The sequence below is a fragment of the Ambystoma mexicanum genome, chromosome 2q (genome assembly GCF_040938575.1).
Source record: "Ambystoma mexicanum isolate Mex_15411 chromosome 2q, UKY_AmexF1_1, whole genome shotgun sequence".
In the NCBI taxonomy this organism is placed as follows: Eukaryota; Metazoa; Chordata; class Amphibia; order Caudata; family Ambystomatidae; genus Ambystoma; species Ambystoma mexicanum.
In genome coordinates, this window is record NC_090924.1 from 147,567,674 (window position 1) to 147,592,374 (window position 24,701).

The 24,701-nt window shown below is 46.7% G+C and overlaps 1 protein-coding gene across 3 annotated transcripts in view; it reads left to right on the forward strand.

The window, feature by feature from the left end:
* GJC2 (gap junction protein gamma 2) overlaps nucleotides 1-24,701 on the forward strand; it is a 495,946-nt gene that overhangs the window by 285,102 nt on the left and 186,143 nt on the right. The window contains exon 1 of one of the 3 annotated variants that reach the window (XM_069647052.1): nucleotides 6,868-7,408. The exons of the other annotated variants lie outside the window; for them this stretch is intronic. The gene's annotated coding sequence lies outside the window, so the exon portion shown is untranslated. Of the gene's footprint in view, nucleotides 1-6,867; nucleotides 7,409-24,701 lie in introns of those variants that run through there. 3 annotated transcript variants of the gene reach the window in all.

The window sequence follows — 24,701 nt, forward strand, 5'->3', positions numbered from 1 at the left end:
CTTGTTTGAGCAAGCATCTTAATTCCAATTGGATTTTTTAAAATGTGGAGATTTGGGCTGGTTGTAAGGGGTGAAGTGGAGACCGTTCAAAATAAAATCTGATGCCTTTGTGAACCATGGGGCAGCATGTTAAACAGAGCACATTCAATGTTTGAAAAGTAGACATTCTTGGAACTACAAGGAAGGGTCACACTTCTCATTCTCCCTGGAGTGTCCTCCTGAAGTAAGCCTACCATTGTTATGTGAAACTCTGAGGGCTTCGGGTACAGTAAAGTTCTCAATGATTGTAGTAGTCCTGTGCAAAGCAAATTTGTGGGGTTCTGCAGAATCCCAAGACAATTGCTGTGGTATTGGGGCAACGCATGGCCTAGGTAAAGGACGTGCTGTGCATTGTTCTTGCCTATGTTCCTGCTAAGGCCTGACCCAAGCTTATCTGATGGAGGTGAATGGAAACATTGGCCAAGATTGGTTGATTATCATTTGAATACCAGGCCCTGCAAGCTGACGTATCTCTTGTCCCCTATCGTCACAGAAATGGGATTCAACAGAAGGGCTGACTAATAGCTAAGGAGGCAAGATTTGATGAGAGGTGTCAACCACTGGTAATCAGTTGCACATCTGAGTAAAGGGGGCAGGTTAGTCCAGTGATAGGAGCCCCCAAATGCTGAATTGAAGAACCGGCAGGGGGCTTTTGCCACTGGGTTGAAGTGACTAGGAGGATGCAGGGGATTTACTCCAAAGGGTAGAGGTGAGCAAGGTTGTTTAGACCTTTCTGGATTGGACAGGTGCACTTATCAGGAACTACACCCCTAGACTATCCCCCTGGAGAAGCACTGGGAAGCAGCTAGAGACCAGTAGTCCACTTTCTGAAGGTCCTGGAGAGCCCAATCTTGGGAGGCATTTTCGAGGGAGAACCGATAAAAAGGCGAGTGAGTTTAATAGGAAGAACTCTAAGAGTGTGTAAAATAAATGTTTCCCTCCCACAAGGTGTACATTATGGACCTGACAAATGCCATTTGACCAAACGGTGTGTTGCAGGGCAATTCACTCTACCTAAATGGGTCTTATTTTCTCTAGCTGCCAAAATCGGGATCACCTAGAAGTGATTTTGTTAAACATGCACTTCACAAAGAACCTCGCTTTGACATAGTTGAATCAAGTGTTTTCTATATATACCAATAATAATGATAATTATAAGGGAGTGTGTCTGGTGTCTGGCACATTGGGTCGCCAGGAACATGGCTGGAATCTGTCAATGACTGACGGTGGTCCCTGAGCCAGCCAAGCACCTCCCACAGGTCGCCACCATGTTTTCACCTGAGCCCCCCTGCAGCCTCAAAGCTCCACCAACACCCACAGAATTCCACAGCTCCATCCCCATTTTCCCAACCCAGTAGTGTCTCCACTTTGCCACGCCGAGCACTACCATCACTGTATCGGAAAAGTTCTGCCCGTATTGTAACTATCTTGTACCCGAAATGTGCCTGTATTGTAACCAATTCTGCAACTAGTATGCCTGTTTTGTAATCAATTCTGTAACCAGACAAGCTTTATATGTAACCTACGCTGTGATACCTCTTGGTTTGGGCGTGTAATAAATGCTATAAATAAATATATAAACCCACTTGTCTGGACAGCCTGGCCATTGTCTTTCCAGCCACCAACTACTTGTCTATGTCCTTTGGCGGTGACCGTTTGTCTTTTTTTGGAGGAAAATAATTGCTTCGACCAGTGACTTTCCACCTGCCACACAGTGGTTCAGTTTGTGTCCCCTTTTTTTCACCCCATGAAGAACGTGTGTGGCTGCTAGGGGAATAGTGAAAGTTCACCGGGGGCTTAATACTGATAGCAGCTCTGTTTGCCCCCTCTCCCACATCCCTCCTCAGACAGGTGCCATGCGCAAACTCAAGGTTATTGATGTCATAAGCCTCCGAAGAATTACATGCTTTGTTGGCTCGTCCAAGGTACAAGTTGTGGCCTGCAGGTTGCACGCAGAGCTCTGCAGCAGGTGCAGCAAGCAACTGAGATAGCTTACTAATTATAGTCAAATTATGTATTTTAGGGATTTATCTTCTTAATTATAGGTGAATAAATGATGGATGTTAAATGAGGGATGTCATTCTGGAAGGGAAAATGAAGTATACAATCAAAAAAGATAATGATGTGTTATTTATATAGCGCCTTTATCCAAAGCGTTTTACAGGGCACATATTTACAGACAATGTCACCCAACCAAAATTGGTACTCATTTATCGACCTCACAAGGATGAAAGGCTGAGGTGGCCTTGCCGGGATTCGAACCTGTGAGCGAGTGCTCAACCTGCTGAGCTATCTTGTATTAACTGTAACCCCGGTCACTGCTCCAGGCAACCTTTTTTTTACCATCATCCTTTAGTCTGCCTGTGCCATTGCAAAAGGGGGTCACCCATATACAAATCAATCTGGTGTCACCAAAGGCAGCAGTTCAGCGTGAACTGCTGGGCTATACGCCCTCTGCACAGGAGCAACAGCAACCCCGGCAATTTTTTTCGGCCATGTGGTCTAACAGTGCAAAGCTGAAGAAGGCTGCCCGGAGAAATGCCAATGCTCATGATTGGTTCAAAGACTTCCATTCCTTGCTGATAACCTGGGCAGTTCCTAGACAATATTGTGCCCAGTGCGAAAAACCACATTGCTCCTCTACTGCAACCTCTACTGCACTCCCTCTACAAAATCATTCAATCATTGCAATTTAAACACCATTTTATTGACTTTTAAATCAAATTAATAAGTAGACAATGGGCCTCATTACGACCTTTGCCGGTCGGGAAACAAGAGTGCTGGTAAGCTTACCGGCACCGTTGTTTCCGGACTGGCATATTACAGGTCTGCCTGCCGGAGCCGCTGTGCCCGACAGGTCTGACCCTGCTGGGCACAGCGGCCACGGTAGGCAAACCGGTCACGGAAGCACCATTGGCAACAGTGCCGGTGCTTCCGTGTTGCTTCCGTGTCCTCACTCCCTACCGGACTATGGGAATGGGACTTACAATTTACCGGCGCATGACTTTCTGGCCCACCAGGGTTGTAATCTCCAGTTGCCACCGGGAAGTCAGCCACCAGTACTGCCGGACTCGTAATGAGGCCCAATATTTTGAACAGGAATTCATTTTCTAGTTTGTGTTTTTGGTCAGTAGCTAAATGAAGGGCACTCCCGTTGATGAGGCTTCTGCAAAAGCATCCATTGCTGCTGCGTGATCTTTTTTCCAACAATTTTGCTCTCAGTCGAAAGTGTAACAAGAGCCAAAAGCTTTAAAATAAAATAAAAATGTTAAACGGTGGTGAACAGGAAGGCATTTGCCAGCTATATTGAGTAAGGTTAGATTATAAAGAATGCCTTGAAACAACTGCAAAGTGCTATAGGGGAAGACCACCCAAGCAGAAAGGCTATGACGTGAAGCCGCTATTTCCATATGATCTGCGTGCCAAGACAAAATAAAACAATACTTGGCAAATGCTGTGAGTGCATGAATATTTAATGGGAAAACCTGGTATATTGCCACAGTACCTGGCAGTACCTGATCATAGGATGGCAATATCTAGAAAATGTCATGAGCACTTAAAGGTGAGTTCCTCGGCATATAATGTTAACTTCTGGCAAATAGTTGCATGCCAGATGGATAGCTCGTGCGCAATGTGCTGGTTTTGGGAATGGCACAATGCCATCCTACAAATTTGAAATCCTGGAGGCGGTGCAAAGAATTGAGAATTGCGTACCATCGGTGGGTAATAATGAGACTGATAAATGCAGAGCTTAGTAGTAGTGCAACTACATGAAGCTATGTAAAATTCACCCAATTATAATGATAAGATTCAAGTACAATGCCAACAGATTGAGATGCCTAGTAAAATGCCATTCCTGTGAATACCTGCCAGTGATCAGAGTTCCTTGCTGGGTGAGAACAATACCTGCAAACTGTTGCAATGATGGTAACTTGGACATACAAGTGTATCGCTAGCCAAATCGTAAATGTACATGGGCGTGTGATCGCAATATGTACAGCAGCAGGAAAGAAAACCTTTGCACCAGACCCATGTCAAAACTGTTGGCTTTGTCAATAATTGTTGATCTAGTCATTGTTTTCTATCTTTGCACATACATTTTTTTCACAGTAAATAAAACACACACACGCCATCAAACAAAGGAAGTAATCCCATTAAGTGCAATGACCTCAGATTTCTACCCATCGATTTTTCCAAATCCTGACTCCTTTGCTAAAACTTAAAGGGAAGAAACAAACAATGAACACAAACATTGCTTTTTTCTATACTTGATATGATATGATGTTTTTTTATTTATCTCGCGCCCATACACAAGTGTTTCCCCCTGAAAGTGTTTTGCTCAGACTTGTTTTGCCTCCCAGGAAAGAGCATTGTATGGCAAGGTGACTCCATGTTACCTGAGCACAAATCAATGCACTCTGGGAGTTGTCTTTGGTTTCAGCTGGATTAATATACTAGAAAACAATGATTTTCAAATGAAACCCCAGTGGTGTTCAGATGACATGGAGGTCATGTAGTCACTCGTTGTATTGCCCAAAACATACAACAAACAAGAAAATGTGTCTATTCGCCTGGTAAAATATCATAAATGAATGCCACTCCCTCCTCTTCTCATATTACACCTTCCTTTGGTCATTAACTTGTGTCTCCCACCCCTGCCTTCACAACCGCTTACAGGCTATATCTGGTTCTTTTGAGTAAGCCTGCAACAAAAAATCAGCCCTCTCGGTCCATCATAAACGACCAATGTTTATGCATGTTTAGTTCCTCAAAGCGATGCAAAATTAGGATGTGGGAGCCTTCTTAAAAACCTATGGGCAGAGTATTAATCCATTGGCTGTATCAAGGGGGATGGGTGAGTATGGACAAGGCGGGCCTTGGTTCCCTGCTGTCCATTGCTGTTAAAATGCAAAGGCTCCCTGCTCTCCGAGGAGGGAGATTAACAGGCTGCCTTCTGCCCCTCACCTCCAAATGTGCCCCGGACCCAGTTTGCCCACCCCTACAAATTGGCCTGCTGATAAGGTCCAACAAGTCTGAAACATGTCTGGGTTTATGCAGTCCCCATGCAAAGGGGACATTGCCTAGCAGTCCTGACCGGATTAGCTAATGGCCCTCTATCATTTTGGCAAGCCAGCTAAAATAGTTATGGTAGACAAAGTTACCTAGAACAATGCCAGTGGTTATGATTCATTTGAAAACTTCAATGCATCACTTTTTCGTTTCGATGGAAAGCAACGATGCATTAAAAAACAAGATTGAGACAGTGGCCTGATTCACAGCAGTGTTTTTATAATGGCACAATCCCATTGAAAAAGGCCTGATTCACAGAAGTGTTTTTATAATGGCACAATCACATTGAAAAAGGCCTGATTCACAGCAGTGTGTTTATAATGGCACAATCCCATTGAAAAAGGCCTGATTCACAGCAGTGTTTGTATAATGGCACAATCACATTGAAAAAGGCCTGATTCACAGCAGTGGTTTTATAATGGCACAATTCCATTGAAAAAGGCCTGATTCACAGCAGTGTTTTTATAATGGCACAATCACATTGAAAAAGGCCTGATCCACAGAAGTGTTCATATAATGGCACAATCCCATTGAAAAAGGCTCTGTGAATCAGGCCCAGTGTGTCTGTCATCCACCGATAAATGCCTGTAATATCACTTACGGTCATTTCAGTTCCTGTGATGTCATTTCCCATCACCATAAGCTGCCAAGTTTGCCAGTTCCATGTGTGACACCTCGTGCTAGGGCTGGTTTTTCCCTTTCCATGCTGGGGCTTGAAGTTGCACATCGGGGAAAACGAAACCTCAAGTTGCAGCAAGCAATGGGAAGAATCAGGACTGGCTCGAGGTGTCATGCATGAACTGGGAAGCTTGGCAGCTATGCGGATCAGGGCCAGCCTTATAGCAGGGCTGGCCAGGCGCCTGGCCGGTGCGCCCTGACCCCCAGGGCGCCATTATCCCCCTGCCACTCCAGCTCGACGGAGCCTTTCAAGGGCTCCCCCGAGCTGGTGTGGTGGGAGAAGGCGCGGCAGGCACCCTTTTGTCATTAAATTCACCCACGTCAGCATCAGCACCCTATTCACATGATGACCTCCTCGCTCCGAGCACCCTATTCCAGTGATGAAGCCCCTGTGAGGCGCCTGAGCGAGGAGGTATTAAAAAAATGTGGCGCATCCTGCCCCTCCTGCACCGCCGTGCCCACTGTTGACCAGGGGCGCGTGGGAAGGAGGGGCGCCAATTCGTCCAGGGTGCTGCCGCCACTAAGGCCTGCCCTGATGCGGATCACCTGGGTCAAAGCAAAAGTTGCACTGTAACGCTGTACCCTTCAAACCATGAGGTACGTTTAAAGGTTCTCCCCTCTGGCCCTGTGCAAGAAAGCAACATAATTTAACATGGCAGAGGATCACACGTTTTTGTGTTGTGAGGAAGCTGCGACTGGAGCTCTGGTCGCTGGGTTTCACAGATAGCAAGTTTCGAGGACACTTTTCTGAGGCGAGATGACTCGAACTGCGTGCTCTTGCTCATAGGTTCAATGCTGTGTTTTTGGCAGTGCAGCTCCCCCTCGGCTCGTGGGAACCTACTCCCTCTGCTACTTTTTAACGCATGACAATGGCCTGGTGTTGTCGCTGGCCTGTGGGAAGCGGTGGCGCGCTTCCTCAGTGGAAGAGCCGGCTTCTTTCCTGTGCTCCCGTCGCTGCTTCCCCAAGGACGTGCAAAGGGAATGTTCTGTGGCGACAGCGGAGGCGGAGCCTCTGGGAATAGTTACATATAGTTTGACAACATAAACAACACGTCCTTTTCCTGCTTGTCTGCATCTGGGTCGACAGCCTTGCTCAGAAGCAGGGCCGAGGCAACGGTTTTTTTCCGCCCTAAGAAAAAACATATTTCATATATAAGCAGGACAATTCCTTTTGTGCCTTTGTTGCTTGCCGGGGCAACTTGCTGCCCCTATATTAGAGGAACACTTGGGGGCTCCCTTGCCCTGCACGAGGACCGACCCTGAACTAATAACGGTGAATTAAGTAGTCTGGCTGCAGACAGGAAACCTCGGCCTACGAACCGGAAGGGAATTGATGAGCTGAGTGAGACTCGGGTACCTGCCACCATCTCGGTCGCCTTCTCTGGACCCCTCTACTTCCTCCTCCTTCTCAGTGACAGCACCCCATCTCTGCAGCTGCCCTGGGACTGCGTGTTGACAGCCGCACCAAACAGCACCCACGATGTAGGCTGAGGTATCTAAAAAGGTGGGCAAGCAGGAAAAATGGAGCCCTGAACATAAGCCTGCATCAGGTGTGAGACAGGGAAGATGAAAGATGTGTGCAGCGCCAAAGCCACTCTACCAAGGGGACAAGAAGTGCCTGGTAAGTCCATTTAAATCGTAGTAAGATTTAGTAGTCTCTGTTCTGCATCAGAATTCCCAATCTTATACACTTTTAGAATTGAATGACCTTGTGTCTTCTTGGTCCTACAGAAATGTACTGCGGTTTGGGTATATTTTCATGAAAAGATCCATTTTCGTGTATGTGTTTTTGCGGTATACAGTGTGTATATAGAATCCTTTATATTGAATGACCATATATCGAATACTGTATTTTGAAAACCTTTATAGTGAATGCATTTAGGGGTGCTGTAAAGGGTTATATATATTTTGGAAACGGTCAGGGTGGGTTTTTAGGGGTTGGAAACTGGGGATTGGGGGGACCCCCACCCCAAAAAAGTGCATTCGCTATGAAAGTTTTCAAGATAAAATATTCGAGATATGTGCATTCAATATGAAATGTTTCGATATACAGACATGTAACCTGTTTTTGCATGGGACTACACGCCTTCACAAGTTGAGATCGCCCAGCATCACGTGGGCTGTGTCTGGCGATGGGAGATTACACTCTGGTGCCAGAGGCTGGCAAGTGGGGGGCGGCCAGCAGTAGACTCTGCCAGGTTGCATTCAGGGCCCAGATCACAGGCTGCAAGCACCGGGGAGGCCGCGACAGCAAGTGTCTGCTTACTTCTTTAGCAATGGGGGCAGGAAGCACACTTTGCCCCCATAGAGACCTGCTGGCTGTACTCCCCAAATGAGACTGTACGTGTTGCCAATACTGCAGGAGATAACACGTGATTGGCTTTTTAGCCATGTACATGTACTCTGTTGCTAATGGCAGTGACTTCGAACAGCATCCGGGATACGCCTGCAATTCTGAACTCTTTAAAGACAAACAAAAGACAAAAACCCAAAGCTGATTTCATGGGTATGCACGTGCATGCAGCATTTAAAATTCATTCTGTCGAAGGTGTAAATTGAGCATGGAGACCGACGCCTGCCCGCGTGGCCGTGTTATCTTTACACCGTGTGTCATCTGACGCAATGCGTCCAAATAGAACGGGGGGAACTGCTTGCACGTTTGTGCAGTCTTCAGTTTGCCCGCATTGCTACTTACTTTTTGAAAATGCCTCCAAAAGTCTTTTGGGCAACTATTGCCTTGCAAGTTTCCCAACAGCAAGCCCCCACCCTCCTCCCCCCTCACCGATTCACTGCCTTCTCTATTCCCGCAAATGACCTGAAATGCTCATAAATTGCACTTGTTACCCTGATTGATTTCCATATGGCTTGCCCTTCATATTGTAACGCCAGCAAGAGGGAGGTGTGGCTTTATGGCTAAACTGCTGACTGTGCACCTGCAAGCGTGGGTTATAATATGGGCTAGATCAAAGAGCAGGATCGGACTGGACCATACAATTGTCTCGGGCGCCAACGAAAGTGTGTCCCACAGTTGCAAATGGCTATTCATTCCTTTTGTGACACTGTTTGAATAGGACCCAAGAGGGAGGTTTTTGGTAAAATGTGGTGCCAATTGTGCATTTTAAATATTTATTCAGCAACACTGGTCATAACTGGGCCACTTTGTCCAAGCAGAAGAGCAAGATATTTATTAATAGCAGCGGGGAAAGGGGCAGCTGAGCAGTCACTGATCAGGGAAGTGCAACAGGCAGAGCATAGTGAGCCTTCGGCGCTGCAGCGCAAGCTGGGAAGGGGATAGGCAATTTTCTTTTCATATGATTTCGTCCTTCAATATTGGATCAACATTGAACGTATTGTTGTCCCTGCCTTCATCCTGAAATGTGGTATGGTTTTGACTTTTACTCTACTTGCCCATTTAATTGCTCCTTTACTGCTTGCATTATTTTTCAATGGAATTGCTTTTCTTTACATGGCTACATATGTCTTTTCATAATTATTTTTTGTAATGTGACATCATATCTAATATCCACACTGTTTTCTGTTTTCAAACAAGAATGTTTATTCTGTTGTCTAATTACTCAGGCTTGAAAACGACAAGCGTGTCGAAACATGTGTCGGCTGTTCGCAATTAGAATTAAATCACAATTACTTCTCACAATTCTGTGATTGATATGTATCTCACTTTACTACGGGTGTAAAGCGCATCACCATCCCGCAATTCCAATTTGTATGTTTATCTAGGCCAACCTAGGTGGATAGGCTGCTGGGTTTAGTGTGATTGCTGCTAGCACACATTTGATAATTAGACTTAATTCTCAGTTACAATTCGAGGGTGATCAATAGTGCACAGAACCCTAGTTTTGGAATCCACCATTCATCCCTTTCCCATATTAAGTACCTTGGCCCGAAAGTGCCCCAGGCCGCTTGTCCCAGTGTACTTATAAGCCCCTTGATAGGGAGCTGTGCTGGCAGGTATTGGCATCTGCAGGCAGGCAGGGGCTTTGAACTTGCTGCCCAGGGCATTACCAGGTGGTAAACCATGCCGGCATGCTTATCTACTGCCCATTGCCGTGAAGTTGATGTCAGTCCCTGGGCAACGGACCAAGTGATTGTAAACCTCATGGCAATCCTTGGTGATGGGGCAAGTACTTGGGTAGTTGGTGGCGATCCTTGGCATTTGAGCAAGCTTCTAGTCATTTTCTGACAATCTTTAGCAAGTACTGAGAATGTGATGGCAGTACTTAGCAGTGGTGAATGAACACGGGCAATGCGTGACCGTCCGTGATAGTGGGGCCAGCCTCAAACATGTGATGGCAATTCTTTGAAAAGGCGGGTGACTGAGCAAATGTTGGCAATCTATGGCAATTGGCAGGTTCATGGACACTTGATAGCAAGTGTTGGCATGGCAACGTTCCTGGGAAATGTATGCCAATCCTTGTGGGTTGCGGAGGTGGGTGGCTCAAAGGTAGTGTGTAAAGATGTACGGATCGCGGACTTCAAGGTAAGTACAAGGAAGCTTTATTGTCCAAGACCTGTACCGCTTCACAAGCACATTGGGTTAAAGGGGAAATCACGAATGACACGACAAGTAGGAGACACACTGGGCTTGCCCCACACCCCGCACAACACTCTCTAACTGCCAAGCCCAACGGTCACCCACAGAACACAATTCTCACATTCCACATCCAGTCATGACATCACCACATTCTAGGCCATGACACCACCACGCTCTCAAGCTGAGCCTGAGCTCACATCATAACATAGTGCAGGGTTGCTGCCCGCCTCGTCAATCCTACTTTGGCCAAGTTGGCTGCCTCTCCGGTCGCTCTGCCGCGGGCCTGGTGGACAGCCAATACGGCCCAAGGAGTTGGTTGCACAACAGCCCAAACTGTTTGCTTTTGTCTTGCCTTTTGTTTCTCCTGTGAGTGTTGATGCTCCTCCGGGGAAGTCCACACCTGTATTGATATGACATGATATGATATGGCATTTATAACGCGCCTACACACAAGTGTTTCAAGGCGCGACGAGGCAAGGGAGGGGAACAAAGGGAGGACGGACAACGATCCTACTAGGCCAGGTGTCATTCAGATTGCGCCAGTGCTTGGGAAGGGGGCAAGGACAGTGCAGTACAAGATGATAACAATAGTAAGTAAACGGCAAGCAAGTGGCAAGTACGGTATCATCAGGTGTCAAGGGCTGGTAGGGGGACTGCAGGGATGCAGAACAGTCCCCAAGTGCAGGGGTTGCCAGGTGGGCAGTGCAGGGGGCTGTTCTGTATCCCTTGGGGCTGAAGAGCAGCACCGGTTGAAATGATGCGGGTCGCATATGGCGGAGTAAACAGATGTGGGGAAGCGCCCATGGCATCCCTGTACTGTGCTGTGGGCGCTTTATCTATCTGATGTTCTGTCTTCTCCAAATACTGGATGCTTCAAAACAGTGCAAATGTAGCAACGTAGAGAACGCGCTCCCAGGAGGTTTGAGTTCAGAATGTCTTGTCCTTCCAAAAAGTAACTGCATGAAGCAACTGTGTGTCGCGGCGTAGCGAGAAATGCAGAGGACGAATAAGTCATAGAGACAGGTACAGTATAACCCCCTCTGGGTCACAGGACACGTCTAGTCTTCCCGCAGTCTACATAGTCTCCAGTTCCGTCTTTGCTGTGATGCTGAAAACTGTCGGCGTGTTTTTAACTCTGGGACGGGGAAAGCAAACACTGGCTTCCAGGTCCGCTTCTTAACCAGTGGGCCGGAGCTCCTGGCAGATGAGTCCACGTGTCCTGTCGCAGTTCAAGTGTCGTTCTGCACAGCGAAAGTCAGGCATCATGGTTCAGAGAGGATATCCTGATCATTTAAAATGCCACTACGCCGACTCCTGGCCCGCTGGCTACCCGTGGCCCGATGCTTCATCTGTGATCGTGCGCTGGTGCTTTTCCTGAGAGGCAGCAGAAGGTGTGTATGATCACAACTAGAGTCTACACAGCAGCCATCACTAGTGTTTGCATGTTTCTCAGGTGGCCCGCATTTGGAGGGACTGGCCCTCATCTACCCTGATTTCATTCTAATAAAAGTGCCTTTTTCCTGCTAAATTCTCTATCAAATGCATGTTATAGGCATGTCCCGGGCGAGCCACCATTTTAATGTCGGGGGGTGCTCATTATATAACCTTTGACATGCTGGGGGTAGAGTACAGGGCGGATACTCAATGCCAGGCAAAAAAATCCTTAAAAAAAAAAAAGCCATAAATGGCTCAAGAACAATGACCTGCGACCACACATCTGCTATTGCCATATATACCTTGCCATTCGTCGTGGGAAATATACACATGGCATGCATTATGGGTAGAGCCATACAAACAATCTGGGCACGTAAAGTGCCAGGTGCAACTGTGACCCTTACGAACACCATCACTAAGATAGTCATTGTTTGGTCCGAGCGGGTTGGGGGGGGGGGGGGGGTTGTTAGACATCATGTTCCGATGGCATTCCTTAAAGGGCCCGTCACTTGAATGTGTTTTCTCTTCTGAGACCCGTTAGCACTGCAATGGCGTTCCTGTTGCTTTCAGGGGGTGGGGGGGGGGGGTGGGGGGGGGGTTGTCAGGGGTCTATGGCGTCCTCTGGTGGCATTGCGCCTTCCTCTGCACCTCTGAGAGTGGAGAGGCGCGTGACAGTCAAACTTCAAAGCGCACCTTAGGGATTCAGGTGCGCTTTAAAGTGCTTGGTGTGTCCCCTTCCGCGTCTACGGCCCCACAACTGTGTGGCCCTGATTCGTAAAGAGGCATGCGCAAACGGAATTATTACGAATCAGGGCCACGTGTTTTCTGTGCTTCTGTGTTTGCCCCTTTAGCTTTCAGAGGCGCGAAAAGTTCTCAGAATCTGGCCCTCTGCGCATAGGTTTCTAGCATTTAGTTTTCTCTCTATATAGTTCGGATCTAGCTCCAAGAAGCAGCAGGGCGCTTATTCAGAGAGCCCTTTGCCGGAGCAACTTGACAATGGTGTGCGAGAGCGAGAGGTTCGGCTGAGACCTACCCGCATTACCGCAGGTGTCATGGAGCCATGCGCTTAAGAAGGCGCCCCCTGCATTTGGTTTGCACATGTTCACTTCCCATTAAACATATTTACAGCATAGCTGTTCAATACAGAGTTAAACAACCAAGTCATGCGTAATGTGTGCACTGCACAACATGTTCAACGGGCATATGCGGGGGAAAAATGCACATTGTATTCTCTTTTTGCTATTTCCTCGTACATTTATTAGTTTTTTTCTCAAATGTCACCCCCTTCCTTTGTACATTTTTCCCCACCCTGACACTAAGGGCTTAATTCACAGAGCGCTTATGTGAATTAGGCCCTAAGGGAACAACCTTGCTCTGTCTAAAAGTCCCCAGTGAAGCCCAAGCTGGCCTACACCAGGCGTGGTCGTGTCCATCTTGGACTGCACGGCTAGTGCTTACCGAAACGCCTACTTAATAGACTCTGGAGACTGCAGAACGGAGCCGCTCGCCAGCTGCGTAGATTTCCTAGATCCCACAATGTGCCACCTGCCGTGAGCCTGCCTACTTGCTGCCAGTGGTAAGTGGCACTGAATCCAATTCACCCTGTATCAGACACAGGGCACTATGTGGGCGGGGTGCCCTCTTTTTTTAGCAGGTGCTTCAGAAGTACACACACTATTACCTATTTAGATAGTCCTCATCCCAAAACAAGCATTGGCAAGGCCAACAGTTTGGGCTTTTGTGTGGGCATGGGAAAGGTACTTGCCAGGCACAGCCGTAGTGGTATTAACTACCGGTTGTTGATAGGTGTAAAATGGTGTACGGGCAGCTGGGCATCTAATAGCATTGCCTGGCAAAATCTTTAAACATATGCACACTCCAAAAATATCAGCTTTGCCAAAGTTTGTTTTAAACAAGACTTCAGTGGCTTTGCCAATGCTTGTTTTTAACAGGACTTCAGTGAAGGACACGCAGAGTGCTTATAAATTGGGTTGCTGAAGGCAGGCATGGTCAGACATTTTTATTGCCCCAGTAGTATGTTTTGCAAGGTCAATTACTCGCAGATAACTGCTTTGAACAAACAATGGCAGGCAGTTTCAATGCAAAACCTGATGTTTAAGGCTTAATTAAAGATAGCTTAAAGAGTTCCCACGAGGAGTTGTATTGGGCGGGCAGAGGCAGGAATGGGTGGGAATGGCCATAGGCATTGGGAGGGCACATAACCAAACAACACCTACAGACTCTATGGCCCTCATTATAAGTTTGCCGGTCCAGTAACAACAGGGTCTGTGAGCGGGTGCCTTTTAGCCCGCCAGGTCTGGTCATGAATGGTGCCGGTGCATCCGACTTCCCCATTCCCATTGGGACTCAAATGGGAAGGGGGAGTCATTATAACCGGCACCTGGCAATGGAGATTGACTGGGTCTTCCGGCGGCAGCCGTGCCGGTATTCACCGGCATGGCTACCGCCGGAGTCATAATGACTCTGATTGTGTTTCTGTCCCTCTGGTCCTGGGAATGGGGAGTAATATTTTCCGGCGACCAGGAATGGGCAATTACCGGGTCCGTCCCGGGCTGTAATGCCCCGGTAATTGCCCATTCCTGGGTGCTGGAAATAAATTGACTCCTGCAGCAGCCGTGCCGGCACAGCTACTGCCGGACTCATAATGAGGCACTATGCCCCTCCTCAGATGTCAATCCTCCCTATCTATACTCCAACGCAATAGTTTCGGCGTATAGGTGTTGCAAGCGACACCTAATAACCCAACGTAAAAACAGACAGCTAAGTGCCCAATTACACATTCTGGTTCTGTGTAGCCTCACCATGAAACTCTTTACACTGTCATCTAGGCTCAGTTAAAGATCTCCAGTGCTGAAGAGCTACAGAGACACAAATCCCCTACCCCATAAATCCTTCATCCAACAAGGGCTGGTGGGCTTTTACTGGCTGGTATGGGCCACCAAGGGACGTTTTACCCCCTAAATCAATGCTGTTGGGCTACCAAAGGTACTGAGGGGCTCATTTTCGAAAAGTCAATAAATTACAGGCAGGGGACCGGTTGCGTCTGTAACTAGGTAGAAACGGGTCCCTCTGTGTTATTTTCATCATTTGCACAGGTGGAGGCGAAATCGACTTCACACCCCCCATTTTGCACCATGCAATGAAAACGGAGTCAACTCTTACTGCAATTTAAGCATGTCAGGCAGCGTTTACAGTGTTTTCTTATGGAATCCAGGAGCTGTTTTCTGGTTTAAAAATCAGGCCAATTCCATAGAAATCCACAGCGTTTATTCCAGCATGAAAATGTCATCGTACATTCTGTCCTGTGCCTCCTCTCCACCATACTAATCCATGTAAATGAGGGGTCACGTAAAATATGCGCATGACTTTTACAAATTCATTTTACGTCACGCACGGAGGAACGTGAGGCCCCAGAGCTCATTGACAAGAAAACGCAGCCAGGCTGTTTCATTTTAATGCTAAGGTGAAACTGCCATTGATTATAATTTTTCGAACAATATAAAAATTTCATCCAGTCCAGCAACTGTCTAATGATAGCATTTAATTTGTGCGTATTATTTTTCTCACGTAAAAAACATTGTTTCACCTTGAGTAATATTCAAGGAAAACGGAAACACTATGGGCCTAATTCACAGAACGTTTTCCAATGGGGGCTTGCCATTATAGCACGCTTCTGAGAATTAGGCCCTGAGCCTTTCTCCATGGAGCACAGAAAGGGTTCAGATGAAATGCTTCCTGTACATTCCATCCCTCACTGCCTCTCCTTGCAGTATTTTTTGCCAAATGTTTGTAGTGCACTTAACAGGTCAAAGGGCACACTATCATAGATGGCAACCATTGTGTTTTCTCCATTCCCCTCTTCTAACCCTGGATTTGGAGACTGGACGGCGCACTTCTACTTGCGACCCCCTGCACCCATACTTTTGCCAGAAACTGGGCCTTCAATGCTTATGCGTCATTTCCATTCCACAAAGGGGTGCCCTCGTAGTATGCCCCTGGCTTCAAAAAATCATATATATAGTAATTCACAAAAGGATAGCACACCGTTTTTTAGAACATCATATATACAGTAATTCACAAAAGGATAGCACACCGTTTTTTAGAACATCATATATACAGTAATTCACAAAAGGATAGCACACAGTTTGTTATAACATCATATATACAGTAATTCACAAAAGGATAGCACACCGTTTTTTAGAACATCATATATACAGTAATTCACAAAAGGATAGCACACGGTTTTTTAGAACATCATATATACAGTAATTCACAAAAGGATAGCACACCGTTCTTTCGAACATCACATATACAGTAATTCACAAAAGGATAGCACACCGTTTTTTAGAACATCATATATACAGTAATTCACAAAAGGATAGCACACCGTTTTTTGGAAGTAAAGAGGCCGCATTTTATTACAGAATTCTCAAAGCACGTATGACGGCGACCGAATAGTTCTTTTACAAATTGCATCATCGGTTACCGTGACCTTGACCCCTAGCAGCCCTGCCGACCCGCCAGACGCCTGTTTGACCTACTGGCTGTCTAAGATGCCCCAGGGTTACTTGTAGAAAATCCAATGTCCGGCCCGACGGTCCAAACGCCCAAGCCTGTGCTTAAAATCCACCCAATGGGCAACTCGAGGGGCCACCCCCACTGTCCTCGCCTGCTTGGCCTATCGGACGTGAGAGTACCCCTCCACCCACAACCTAGGTAGCAAATTAAGGGTTCTATTTAATGCAACCTTTTGGTCATGGTCTGAACTTTCCATATAATCCATTGTTTAGGTCCCCGTCCACAGTGCAAATGCATAAAATGAGCTTAAAAACACACATATCTTTATTGTAACAACAACCGCCAGCACAGAAAAAGTGGGTTGGGCGGGTGGGATAACTTTGTGAATGGACCCAGGACAGGAAGGCACAGAAAGAGTCCTGTTTTCACACTCCAGACAGCGTTTGGCTTTAGGCAATGCAGGTTACAGTTCTCTCCCCCTTTGTCTCTTATATAATAAGAGCTTTGGTCCTGCAGCCTTGGTTCTCTGGCTGTGTAACCTCTTGGCTGCTGACATTGCTGCTTACAATGGTCTCCCGCTTGACATCTCTTTCTGGGAGAGTTGTACCCAATTTTCCTTTGTATCACTCTTCCACTGACTTGACAATGTGGGGTACTATGTTCCCCTATTTGGAATTCCTCTTTAGGAGAGTTGCACCCAGCTTGCCTTATTATCGCTTTTCTTGGGCCTTGGCAATGTGTGTTCCAATGTTCCCCTATTTGGAATCCCTCAATTGGAGATTTGTGACCAGTTCGCCTTAAATCAATGGTTCATTATTCAAAATTATTATTCTCACCTAGCGCGCTCCTTCAGAGCCCCGCTGAGTCAGTTACTTCAGGCCAACTCACCGGTAAGCCTTAGCGTCTCCTTCTGACTCACTGGTGTTGCTGTGGGTCTCTCCGGGGCCTCTTCTGCTTTTGGCAGCTCCTGTTGGTCTGCATCTGTGTGCACCGACCTTTAATGTAGCCCTCACATCTCTGCACACTAACTGATGAGAATTCAATGCTGGAGCATTCCACGACATGTCAGGGGCTTCTTTCCCACATGGCATTGCTTGCTTTGGTACCGCTTCCCGCTGCGCGTCCTCTGCATGGCTCTGTTTGCCCGACCTCTGCCACATCTCCTACACATCGTCGTGCTGCCGCGACAACGCCAACATCAGCTTTGGCTTCTCCCTGCTCCTGCTGCTCTCACACCTCAAAGTCCTTTAAGGTTTTAAAGATTAAACAACTAGACCGCTCATAACACTTCAAGGACTTCTCGTCTCAGTACCATGAGCATTATGGGACCTGAAGTCCATAATGTTCTTGTTTGTTTTTAGGTAAAAATTGGCAGTTCCACAATAAGCTGTTAGAGTTTTAGAAATATTAGGGCAATCATTTAGAGCTCTCCCACTCCCATCATCACTTGTCCCCTCCCATGTGATCCTCCCGCATAATACCACCCCCAGGGTCAATCTCATGTAATGGCTGCGGACCATGTTAGGGTTCCTGGGATGATCTCACTAGATTCATCACAACACCGCCTTGCAAAGGAACAGTGAGTGGCCAATGACATTTTTGTCACTTGTAGCTGTGCAGCTAGTATACCCCAAAAGACAATCAGTGTATACATTCTTTTTGAGAAAACCTGTTAACATTAAGTTGAACATGAAGATAACTCCTGGGTGTAGAGCCCTTCCACAAAAGAGAATTTTTCACCTCTATAACATGATTCCATCTCACCTGAAATTATGACTGCCACTCTATCATCCCAGACACATGTATCATACCCCTAAAGTTGCACATCATACCACGCATATACCTGCCCTATCACTAGGTTGGTAGCTCAGTGGGTTTAGCTCTTACGTCAAAGGACCAGCTTGCAGTTTGCAAGTTAAAATCCTGGCAAGGCCAACGCAGCCCTTCATCTTCCCCAGGTCGATACATTGTGCACCAGTGAACTAGGTAATAATAACAGACCGTTTTACAGCTCCTAGACTCAGAGGAATCTAGCATGAAGCACTGTATAACAGTCTAATATTATTATTACAGCTAAGATCCAGCAGCCCTCTGTGATTCATCCGTGCAGTCGTATGCGCGTGTGGCGGCCTTTCTATGCGAGGGAGATTCATGCATGCATGCTGGCATGTTTAATGAAACTGCACTCTGCTGGTGACATGTGGCCATTTCATTGGCTCGTTCTGTAGCAAACCTCTTCTTCCCACAGCACACGTACCCGCTGTGTTATCTTATGTTTTGAAGCTCTAATACCGACCAGTCACCACTGTCGTGGTTGTTCGACGCCGGTAATGTTTATGAGAAAATGGCACACTGGGCCTCATTACGAGTATGGAGGTAGCCATGCTACCGGGTACCAGGTCCGGGTCCCAGGAATAGGGAATTACTGGGCCATTCCGACCTTGGAGGGCCCGGTAATTCCCTTTCGCGGGACCCGGACCCGGTACATCCCCATTCCCATTTGAGCCCCCATAGGGCTCAATGGGAATGGGGAGGATGCTAAAAATGGGCCCGTTAATGAAGGGCCCGTTGTTAGCATCCTGGTCTGTTAGCGGGTCCCGCTAAGGACGCCTGGTTTTACCAGACGTACTTAGCGGGACCCGCAAGCAGAACTCGTAATGTGGCAGAGAGGTAACAACAGGCATATATCGCAATCCACGCTCTGACAATGTCAGCGTTGAGTTAATGACCTCCAGGTATACATACAGCAACATGGGACCCACAACCTGCAAGACCAGAGCAGAATTTGCAGACTTTGCAATTCTGCAATCGGCACACCTTCCGGTCAGAACTCCCAATCTAGAAACATGTGAGGGCATGTGAATGTCCAAGCCCTGTCATGGCTGCTTCAACAACACGCAGAGGCGTTCCTAGGAAGGATCTGAGGGTGCTGTAGCCCCAGGTCTTTTGGTTGTAGCCCCGGATAGAAGCTCAGGGGCTAGAACCAAAAGGCTCGCTAGCCCCTAGTCCAGACATTAGCTTAGCCCCAGATCTTTCCCAGGCCTAGCAACACCCCTGTCAACACACCTTTATGCACCGGTGGATTGGTGAAGATGTCCCTGCTAGATCCCATGGGATCAATGAATGGCTGATTCCCTGACGCTATGAAGCAGTAAGGGCATGTATGTGTGTGCCCCGGAAACATTTAGAATTTCCAGGCACTACTCTTTCCAATTTGTTTTTGTATTTATTGCATGTTTGAGTATTGTAACCAGGGCTGCTGTACATACCATGCATAGAAGTGGGACAGAAGCACGATTGAACTAAATCAGGACTATTTCTTGGAGTGGCCAAAACCGTGAGTATCTGCCAGTGCTTTGAGGGTGTAGTATCGGGTATAGGTTCAGCTCTTCCAAAACCTCCAGCAATTAGGCGATAATTGGGAGTAACGATTGCTCGTGGAATATCCCCTGAGATGAGAAGTGTGACTGTTGAGCGAATAAAAAGTGAGGGGTGCATAACAAGCTGCATGCTGTGTGAAACAATGACTATAAACAGGTGATGCAGTCGTGCATTTTCTTTCGTAGTGCGTCCTTAAGTGTTGACAGTGCACATGAAAAACCCAGAGGAGACATTTTTATGCCCACATTATTTTACATGCTGGTTCTTGCAGCTTTCCATCGAGGATGAAGAATACAAAACTGCATTCATCCTCTTTTAACGTTGCCATAGAATGTATATAATGGCATTTTTTAATGTTATTATTGTACTTTTCAATTCATCACTACAAAAAGCATTATTATTTTTGTTCGTACAAACCCAAACTTTAACAAATATTTTTACCATGTTGAGCTGGGAAGATATGTGGTCAAGTGCAGGCTCTAATCCTGTATTCACTACTTAACGAAAGGGTGTGATCCTGGACAGATCATTTAATCTCCCAGTGGCTTAGCCCTAAAAATTGGGAGTCCCAAAAAGGGATTCAGTTTGCAGTCCTATTGTGTAGGTTAGCCACATTCTGCATCTGAATAATAACTTACACTCCCTGCTGCACCCTGAGACACGCACTGTGTAACATCTGTAGCATGCAGGGTTCAGCTCCCCGAGGCGGACTGTTGGAGTAGGAAATGCACTGCACTTCATTAAACTGTTGAGGGCAACAAAATATATCACACCTAGATGGATTGTTTAGAGATGGGAAGATTGTCACACCGGGATGGAATGCGTGCGGGTTGTAGATGCGTCGCACTTGGATGGGCAGTTGGGGACGGGAAGTGCGTCGCACTTGGACAGAGTGCTGGGGGAGGCACGCTTGTCAAATTTGGATGGATGTTTAGGAGTGGAAGATGAATCACACTTAGAAGGACTGCCGGGGCGGGGGGTGAGAAATGCGTTGCACTTAGAGGGAATGTTTGGAGGCAGAAAGTGTGCCACACTTGGATGGAATGTTGGGGACAGGGAATGTGTCTCACTTGGATGGATTACCGGGTGGGAAAGGCATTGCACTTGTATGAACTGTTGGGGGTGGGAAAAGTATCGCATTTGAAGGGATTATTACAGGAAATGCATTGCCTCTAACCAACTGTACCAAAAACTCACATTTCTGCATACGCACCCTCAAACCTTGATCTAAACACAACCTCTCTGCTACTACACCACAAACCGCACGTACATCACAACACCCAACATGAAAACAAACCACACACAACCACACCTCAACACCACATGACGGATACCAACCGAAAACACACCCACGCTCAGTGACCGGTTTCTCTGAACTGAAGCTACCAACAGCACATCAAAGCTCTCTTGCCCTTCCCCCTCTCAATCCCACTAACAAACCGCGCAATCCTCCTTCCTTTGCAGAACCGCCAGAGCGCCACGAGACCACTCAAGTGGCAACAGTGCATGGCACAAGTCACATTAACTTAAAATGTCCCACTCATGGTTTAATGGATGATACTGTAGAACAGACAAAGCCAAGAATGATGGCTTGTGCAGAGTGAACATACTTTCTTTGTTGCAACATAGTCGCCATACATTTGTTGCGTTTAAATGTGGGTTGCCGCGATGATCTTGTTTACATTTCCATTTAGTGTTACTTTTTGTTCAGAGAAGCTTCAGTAAATAAACACTGATAACAACATACTCGGAAACTTTAATGGCTGAAGAGAGGCTGTTGGCTCTTCTTAAACTTTCAGTTGAGAGCCAAATGATTTCAAAAATACATTATGCAGCAGCAGGACCTTTTATTTGGATGATGAACATTTGCAATTTATTAAAATGATCTGCCGTGCCGTGTTCATGGCTTTTAGGTACTTTCACAGTTTGTTCTAATTGTAATCATTTTATAATGCTGGCGTCTGTTGGCAGTGCAAGGTTTGCAGTATTAGGTTGGATAAGCATTCTATGGTGTCGCCCTGGGGGCTACATTACCTAGGATCTGTCCTCCGCTGAATAAGAAAAAGGGAGACTATGCCTCATAACAGGGAACAGGTATTAGTCAATCCTAGCCTCTTCACTTGAGTCCTGTGCTCATAGCCACGCCTGGCTAAGTCTGAATGACTTGATTCAATTAGTAGCTCTTGAGAATGTTCACGTATTCATGTAAGAGGTAGATTTTGAGGACTGTTTTATTTATTTATTTATTTATTTATTTATTTTTAATGTTAGAGTCTGGCTTGGCCCAGCTCACTGCTGCTGCACTTCGTTGGATCCCACATGAGGACTGCTTTTATTGATTTGTTTGGTTATTTTTAAAGGTAGTGTCTGACTTTGCCCGGCTCACTGCTGCTGCACTTCGTTGGATCCCACATGAGGACTGCTTTTAAAGCCGACGGGCTGTAGGGGCCGGACGTTAAATTGATGATATTCTTATGGAGGTGCTCTAGGAGGCCAAACAACCGGAATATGGAATTGGCAAAGGGGTCTTTGGGGAATAGTGACGTTTCAGATCCGAAGGGGGTGGTTGGGGATTTTGAGGGAGGCGGTTTGGGCAATGTGTGGGGTAGGTTGCACGTTTGTCAATTTGAAAACAAGGATGATAAATGTGTATGCACCCAGGTGTGGACAGAGAGCCGGCCAGGTATCCAGGTAGGAGGTTGGGATGCGTCTGTGGTGAATAAACATGGTGCAAGTGGGGAGGTGGAGGAACTTTCCACACGACGGCCTTTTCAGCATGGTTCAGCTTTCTGAAAACTAGGCTGTTGTTGGCCATGTTTTAGCAGATCTAAATGTGAGTACACAGCTCTTGGATGTTAAGTAGTTAGAATTGAGCAAGTGTGACCTTTGAGGTCAAGAAGGCGGATCAAGACGTGTGACTATCAAACGTGACTTCCCATAGTTTGAGGCTGGAAAAAAGTGGGGTGTATTCTAGGGTGCTGAGAGGGGATAAAGGACATTGTCAGATGCTGTGGAGGATGGAAAGAACCGTATTCCACTTTTTGCAGCAGTCCGCAGAAGACAATGTAGTGACACCACAGCTGATTATCACTGCAAGTACCAAATCGATAAAGGAGTTCCTTTTAGTGTGGCAGCTCCTATTTGTATTTGTAAACATTATATGTTATGGCATTTATAACGCGCCTATACACAAGGGTTTCAAGGCACGACGTGGCAAGGGAGGGGGAACGGAGGGAAGACAAAGAGAACGATCCTACTAGGCCAGGTGAGACCACGCAGGTGCAGGGGTGGGGGAAAGGGAAAAGTGCAGGGGGGAAGAGGTGAAAGGGCAGTGCAATACATAGGATCATCAGATATTTGTTAATAATTGAGAGGACCTTCTACTACAGCAACTGTGGCATACTCACAAAATAATATATGTTCCACTCATCGCTGCGACCGCACCAAATCACTGAACTCATGGTGCCTTTGAGGATTTCTGAGTGACTATATCACCCGGGATATTTTTTTTTAATGTACCGGCACATATAAGAAGTCATACGTTGCCACAAATCAAAACGAGGACGATACACTAATAATTGTAGGCGGTTCCCCTTTCCAGTGATTTACACTAATAATTGTAGGCGGTTCCCCTTTCCAGTGATTTCCCGCCTGTACAAAATTCCTTCCTTTTGGTACACGCCAGGCGTGTGATTTTCTGACAGAACACTTGGACCCAAGACATAACTTAGAGAACTAACGGTGTGATGACGATCCCTAGCCAAAAACAATATTTTCACTCAGTGCATCACTACTTGCAGACCCACTGAATATTTTGGAATATCTCGTCATCCCACACAATTCTGGTGCAGGTCCTTTCCTTTAGTATATTGCATTTTACTTAAAGAACTGGGAGGCGGCAAGCACATTTATGGGCCTTGCCATCTCCATACAATATCGGTCGGTTCCACCTCCACAACATTCGTCGTATCCGCACTTTTCTGTGTTTCCGTACTGCCAACATCCTTACACACATTATCTTGTCCTGGTCATTCGAGCAGCGGCCTACAGATGTGCAGGTCGCAAGGGAGTCCTGGATCTCCTGAAAATATTCAAAGATTGGGCCCGGTAGAGAAGAAGGTTTGGTCCTTAGAAGGATAGTGGAGTCAGACGCTCTGTCACAAGCCAAGGGATTAACAGGAGACTCGAAGTCAGGTTACATGGTTGAGAGGTGTTTATTAAACAACAGAACACCTAGGGTTTAGGGCAATAGGACAGGAGTTCCACAAATAAACACAAATCTCTCTGTGGCACGGTCTGACCTCTTATTCCCAATGTCTACAGCAGCATTTCCTCGGCATGAAATTGACACGAGTCTGACCTGAATCTCTTATGATTGTGTCTGAACCCGAATACAGTAAAAATGTGATTGATTTCGAGGTTCACTCAGATTAATTCACCAAGGTTTAGTCGAGAGGGTTAGTGGGCTGGATGGGCTGGGGTTGCAGATGCATTTTACAATTTGTGAGGGAGGTGCTCCATGTAGAATATATTGATCTATTTTTCCTGAATTGCATGTTGGTGGGAGCGAGTCTGGTGCCGGCTAGTTCCACAGTTTTGGAGTGTAGATCTTGAATGCGTGTCTCCTAGTTCTTTCTTTCCTTTTGGCATTTCTCCACTCCAGTCCAGCCCGGTACTGGGTCCTGGTGACGTGCAGGGCACTGGAGAGGGCGACGTTGTTTTCCAGGTGGAAGGGAGCGGGCATGGACCCAGCTTTGCATAGGCAACGACTGGGTTTGTTGGAGAGGCATGCTTGTAGAGATGGCAGTGAAAATTGGGAGCGTGATGTGGCCTTATTTGCGGAGACCTTTGATGAGAGAATCAGCCGCATGGAGCACGCGTAGCAGAGGTTATGGTGGTGGTGGTGGTGTGTGGACCGGTGAACCTGGCATTTCAACTGCCTAGGTGAGATAGGACCACTGTCTGTACATGTAATGATATGATATGTGATTGGTTATTTATAACGTGC